Raw genomic sequence first — 6,468 nt, forward strand, 5'->3', positions numbered from 1 at the left:
CCTCTCGGCCACCTCGTCTGCTGTCTGACCTTTCAAAGTAAAAGTCTGATTCTGGTCATGCCCTGAGATCTTTTGATCCCTTTTTATTAATTACTATACTATGACTTTTCATCATTTTTTATGACATACTGTAAAATTACTTTTTATCTGTTTTTATGACATATTATACTATGACTTTTTATCCATTTTATGACATACTATACTATGACTTTTTATCAATTTTTATGACATACTAAACAATGACTTTTTATCCATTTTTATGACATATTATAAAATTATTTTTTATCTGTTTTTATGACATATTATACTATGACTTTTTATCAATTTTTATGACATACTAAACAATGACTTTTTATCCATTTTTATGACCTATTATAAAATGACTTTTTATCCCTTTTCATGACATACTATACTATGATTTTTTATCCCTTTTTATGACATACTTAACTATGATTTTTTATATGTTCATATATTTTTTATATATTTTTATGACATACTATGACTTTTTATGCCTTTTTATGACATGCTATAATATGAGTTTTCATCACTTTTTATGACATGCTATGACTATTTTATCACATTTATCAACATACTATATTATGTATTTATATCTCCACATACTGTACTATGAGTGTTTTTAACGTACCACAGTAAAGAAATGAGAACCTGTTCCCAAAGAGAGCAGTGAGAACATAGTCCGTTCTATTGATGACTATTAAATGTTGGAGGGTATCTAACCCACTACGACGAGGATGGGATTCGAACCAAGGCGTGCAGAGTACAATGGATTAGCAGTCCATCGCCATAACCTCTCGGCCACCTCGTCTGCTGTCTGACCTTTCAAAGTAAAAGTCTGATTCTGGTCACGCCCTGAGATCTTTTGATCCCTTTTTATTAATTACTATAGTGTGACTTTTTATCACTTTATGACATGCTATACTATGACTATTTCTCTCTTTTTATGACAAACTAAACTATAACTTTTTATCCCTTTTCATAAGATATTATACTACGACCATTTGTCCATTTTATGACTTATTATACTATGACTTGTTCTCCCTTTTTATGACATAATTTACTATGACTTTTTATCTCTTTTTATGACATACTAAAATAGGATTTTTTATCCCTTTTTATGACATACTATACTATGACTTTTTATCGCTTTTTGTGACATGCTAAACAATGACTTTTTATGATATGCTATGACCATTTTATCACTTTTATCAACATACTATATTATGTATTTATATCTCTACATACTGTACTATGAGTGTTTTTAACGTACCACAGTAAAGAAATGAGAACCTGTTCCCAAAGAGAGCAGTGAGAACATAGTCCGTTCTATTGATGACTATTAAATGTTGGAGGGTATCTAACCCACTACGACGAGGATGGGATTCGAACCCACGCGTGCAGAGCACAATGGATTAGCAGTCCATCGCCTTAACCTCTCGGCCACCTCGTCTGCTGTCTGACCTTTCAAAGTAAAAGTCTGAATCTGGTCACGCCCTGAGATCTTTTTATCCCTTTTCATAAGATATTATACTACGACCATTTGTCCATTTTATGACATACTATACTTACTTACTTACTTACTGCCCGTCACCCCTACCAGGGTATGGGCCGCCAACAACAACAGCTCTCCAGAGTCCTCTGTCCTGGGCCATTTTCTCTAACTGGTTCCAGGTGTAGCCCATCTTGGTGGTGTCAGCCTCAAGGTCGCGTCGCCAGGTGTTTCTTGGCCGACCTCTCTCCCGCTTGCCTTGTGGGTTCCACCGCAACGCCTGCCTAGTGATGCTGGTTGGAGGTTTTCGTAGGGTATGCCCTATCCAGCCCCATCTCCTCTTCCTGATTTCTTCTTCGGCAGGGAGTTGGCCCGTCCTTTCCCGGAGGTTGGTATTACTGATGGTGTCAGGCCATCGGATCTGGAGAATTCTTCTGAGGCAGGTGTTGATGAAGGTCTGGACTTTTCTGATGGTAGTCTTGTTTATCCTCCATGTCTCTGCCCCATACAATAAGACTGACTTCACGTTGGAGTTGAATATGCGGATCTTGGTGGTCACTGACAGCTCTCTGGAGGTCCAGATGTTCTTGAGCTGGGCGAAGGCGGCTCCTCCTTTACCAATCCTTGCCTTGACGTCTGCGTCTGTACCGCCCTGCAATTACTTTTTATCTGTTTTTATGACATACTATACTATGACTTATTATCTCTTTTTATGACATGCTAAACTATGATTTTTTATGACATGCCATAACTGTTTTATCACATTTATCAACATACTATATTATGTATTTTTATCTCCACATACTGTACTATGAGTGTTTTTAACGTACCACAGTAAAGAAATGAGAACCTGTTCCCAAAGAGAGCAGTGAGAACATAGTCCGTTCTATTGATGACTATTAAATGTTGGAGGGTATCTAACCCACTACGACGAGGATGGGATTCAAACCCACGCGTGCAGAGCACAATGGATTAGCAGTCCATCGCCTTAACCTCTCGGCCACCTCGTCTGCTGTCTGACCTTTCAAAGTAAAAGTCTGATTCTGGTTACGCCCTGAGATCTTTTTATCTCTTTTTATTAATTACTATACTATGACTTTTTATCCCTTTTTATGACATACTATAAAATTACTTTTTATCTGTTTTTTTGACATATTATACTATGACTTTTTATCCCTTTTTATGACATATTATAAAATTACTTTTTATCTGTTTTTATGACATATTATACTATGACTTTTTATCTGTTTTTATGACATATTATACCATTACTTTTTATCCCTTTTCATGACATACTATACTATGATTTTTTATCCTTTTTATGACATATTATACTATTATTTTTTATCTCTTTTAAAACATACTATACTATGACTTTTATCCAATCTAATCCACTTTATTTGTATAGCACATTTTACAAACACAAAGTTACCAAAGTGCTGCACAGAAAACTCAAACATACAAAACAATTAATGTAAAATATTGTAAAAACAAAATAAGAGCATCTGGTTTAAAAAGATAAAAAATAGATAAAAAATAATAAATACTAAAATACAATAAAACAATAAGAGCCATCAGAGGACCACAGAACTCACATGGAGTTAAAAGCCAAAGAATAAAAATGTGTCTTAAGACGAGACTTAAAACACTCAACTGTTGGGGCTGTTCGGACATGGAGGGGCAGAGCGTTCCAGAGTCTAGGTCCAGCCACAGAAAAGGCCCTGTCCCCCCGAGTTTTAAGTTTCGTCTTTGGGACCACAAGCTGGAGCTGGCTCTCTGACCTCAGGGACCGCGCCGGCCTATAAATCTGGATCAGGTCTGAGATATATGTTGGGGCCAGTCCATTCACAGCTTTAAAAACAAACAATAAAATCTTAAAATCAATCCTAAAACGTACAGGAAGCCAGTGCAATGAAGCAAGAATTGGACTTATATGAGCGCGCTTTTTAGTTCCAGTTAAAGACGTGCTGCAGAATTTTGGACTAACGGTAAGCGTGAAAGTGCTTTGTGACTTATACCGATATAAGTGCATTACAGTCTCTAAACGAGAAGAAATAAAAGCATGTATAGCTTGTTCAAAACTGTTAAAAGACAAAAACGGTTTAACTTTGCTAAAAGACGAAGATGATTAAAACCAGATTTCACAACTGCATTATTTGTTTGTCAGTTTAAATCACTGTCTATTTTTACCCAAGGTTAGTTACAACAGGATGCACAAAATCACTGAGGGGGCCCAAGTTTATCATAGAGTTAGTGGGACCAACTGCATGATCTCAGTTTTACTCTCATTTAGTTTTAAAAGATTTTGGGCTAACCACGCTTTGACGTCATTTAAACAGTTAGTAGGGGTGTCAGGGGGCTGCCTTCCTGCTTTTTGATTGGTATATAAATTTGACAATCATCAGCATAAAGATGATAGGATGCCATGCTTTTTAAAAACTATTCCAAGTGGAAGGAGGTACAGTGCAAAAGAATAGGACCAAGAATAGATCCCTGGGGGACTCCACAGTTAAGAGGCACAGTTGATGAGGTAGAGTCCCCCATTTTAACAAAGAAGCATCTCCCTGAAAGATATGACTGGAACCATTTAAGGCAGTCCCCCTAACTCCCACACAGTTTTCCAAGCGAGATAATAGAATTGTGTGGTCAACTGTGTCGAAAGCAGCAGTGAGATCTAAAAGCACTAAAAGGCTGAATCACCAGAATCCGTTATTAAAAATAGTCATTAAAAACCTTTAAAGTGCAGACTCAGTGCTATGAAATGCTTTAAAACCTGACTGAAAATATCTAAAGTGCCATGTGCTTCCAAAAAAAACTGTAGCTGCATAAATACACATTTTCCAAGTTTATCCCTTTATATGACATACTTAAATATGATTTTTTTATATATCCATACATTTTTTATATATTTTTTATGAAATACTATGACTTTTTATCCTTTTATGACATATTATACTATTATTTTTTATCCCTTTTTATGACATATTATACTATTATTTTATCCCTTTTATGACATACTTAACTATGATTTTTTATGACATGCCCTAACTATTTATCACATTTATCAACATACTATATTATGTATTATATCTCTACATACTGTACTATGAGTGTTTTTCACGTACCACAGTAAAGAAATGAGAACCTGTTCCCAAGAGAGCAGTGAGAACATAGTCCGTTCTATTGATGACTATTAAATGTTGGAGGGTATCTAACCCACTACGACGAGGATGGATTCGAACCCACGCGTGCAGAGCACAATGGATTAGCAGTCCATCGCCTTAACCTCTCGGCCACCTCGTCTGCTGTCTGACTTTTCAAAGTAAAAGTCTGATTCTGGTCAGCACTGAGATCTTTTGATCCCTTTTTATTATTACTATACTATGACTTTTCATCACTTTTTATGACATACTATAAATTACTTTTTATCTGTTTTTTATGACATATTATACTATGACTTTTATCCCTTTTTATGACATATTATAAAATTACTTTTTATCTGTTTTTATGACATATTATACTATGACTTTTTATCCATTTTTATGACATACTATACTATACTTTTTATCAATTTTTATGACATACTAACAATGACTTTTTATCCATTTTATGACATATTATAAAATTATTTTTTATCTGTTTTTATGACATATTTATACTATGACTTTTTATCCATTTTATGACCTATTATAAAATGACTTTTATCCCTTTTCATGACATACTATACTATGATTTTTTATCCCTTTTTATGACATACTTAACTATGATTTTTTATATGTTCATATATTTTTTATATTTTTATGACATACTATGACTTTTTATGCCTTTTATGACTGCTATAATATGAGTTTTCATCACTTTTTATGACATGCTATGACATTTTATCACTTTTATCAACATACTATATTATGTATTTATATCTCCACATACTGTACTATGAGTGTTTTTAACGTACCACAGTAAAGAAATGAGAACCTGTTCCCAAAGAGAGCAGTGAGAACATAGTCCGTTCTATTGATGACCTATTAAATGTTGGAGGTATCTAACCACTACGACGAGGATGGGATTCGAACCCACGCGTGCAGAGCACATGGATTAGCCGTCCATCGCCTTAACCTCTCGGCCACCTCGACTGCTGTCTGACCTTTCAAAGTAAAAGTCTGAATCTGGTCACGCCTGAGATCTTTTGATCCCTTAATGACATATTATACTATGACTTTTTTCCCTTTTTATGACATATTATACTATGACTTTTTTCCCTTTTATGACATATTATACTATGACTTTTTCCCTTTTTATGACATACTATACTATGACTTTTTATCTCTTTTTATGACATACTTTATAATGACTTTTTATGTCATATTTCACTATGACTTTTTATCCCTTTTTATGACATATTATACCATAATTTTTTATCTTTTTTAAAACTTACTATACTATGACTTTTTATCCTTTTTATGACATACTAACTATGATTTTTATATATTCATATATTTTTTATATATTTTTATGACATACTTCTTTTTTTATCCCTTTTTATGACATGCTATAATATGAGTTTTCATCACTTTTTATGACATACTAAACTATGACTTTTAATGACAGCTATGACTATTTTTATCACTTTATCAACATACTATATTATGTATTTATATCTCCACATACTGTACTATGAGTGTTTTTAACGTACCACAGTAAAGAAATGAGAACCTGTTCCCAAAAGAGCAGTGAGAACATAGTCCGTTCTATTGATGACTATTAAATGTTGGAGGGTATCTAACCCACTACGACGAGGATGGGATTCAACCCACGCGTGCAGAGCACAATGGATTAGCAGTCCATCGCCTTAACCTCTCGGCCACCTCGTCTGCTGTCTGACCTTTCAAAGTAAAAGTCTGATTCTGGTCACGCCCTGAGATCTTTTGATCCCTTTTTATTAATTACTATACTATGACTTT

The 6,468-nt window shown here is 34.4% G+C and overlaps 1 long non-coding RNA gene and 6 other non-coding genes across 7 annotated transcripts in view; all 7 read right to left on the reverse strand.

Moving 5' to 3' along the window:
- Window positions 1-744: 744 nt before the first annotated feature.
- On the reverse strand, window positions 745-826 carry trnas-gcu (transfer RNA serine (anticodon GCU)). The gene has a single exon. It is a non-coding gene; the product is annotated as a tRNA-Ser (tRNA).
- Window positions 827-1,386: 560 nt separating this feature from the next.
- Window positions 1,387-1,468, reverse strand: trnas-gcu (transfer RNA serine (anticodon GCU)). The gene has a single exon. It is a non-coding gene; the product is annotated as a tRNA-Ser (tRNA).
- A 967-nt stretch (window positions 1,469-2,435) lies between these two features.
- On the reverse strand, window positions 2,436-2,517 carry trnas-gcu (transfer RNA serine (anticodon GCU)). The gene has a single exon. It is a non-coding gene; the product is annotated as a tRNA-Ser (tRNA).
- A 2,212-nt stretch (window positions 2,518-4,729) lies between these two features.
- On the reverse strand, window positions 4,730-4,810 carry trnas-gcu (transfer RNA serine (anticodon GCU)). The gene has a single exon. It is a non-coding gene; the product is annotated as a tRNA-Ser (tRNA).
- A 749-nt stretch (window positions 4,811-5,559) lies between these two features.
- trnas-gcu (transfer RNA serine (anticodon GCU)) lies at window positions 5,560-5,640 on the reverse strand. The gene has a single exon. It is a non-coding gene; the product is annotated as a tRNA-Ser (tRNA).
- A 657-nt stretch (window positions 5,641-6,297) lies between these two features.
- trnas-gcu (transfer RNA serine (anticodon GCU)) lies at window positions 6,298-6,378 on the reverse strand. Its single transcript has one exon. It is a non-coding gene; the product is annotated as a tRNA-Ser (tRNA).
- The window catches only part of LOC116672423 (uncharacterized), an 8,666-nt gene continuing 8,496 nt past the window's right edge, over window positions 6,299-6,468 (reverse strand). Inside the window, exon 3 of the long non-coding RNA XR_004327548.1 lies at window positions 6,299-6,380. This is a non-coding gene — a long non-coding RNA (uncharacterized LOC116672423). The remainder of the gene's footprint in view (window positions 6,381-6,468) is intronic.

This window comes from Etheostoma spectabile, chromosome 22 (assembly GCF_008692095.1).
Source record: "Etheostoma spectabile isolate EspeVRDwgs_2016 chromosome 22, UIUC_Espe_1.0, whole genome shotgun sequence".
NCBI lineage: Eukaryota > Metazoa > Chordata > Actinopteri > Perciformes > Percidae > Etheostoma > Etheostoma spectabile.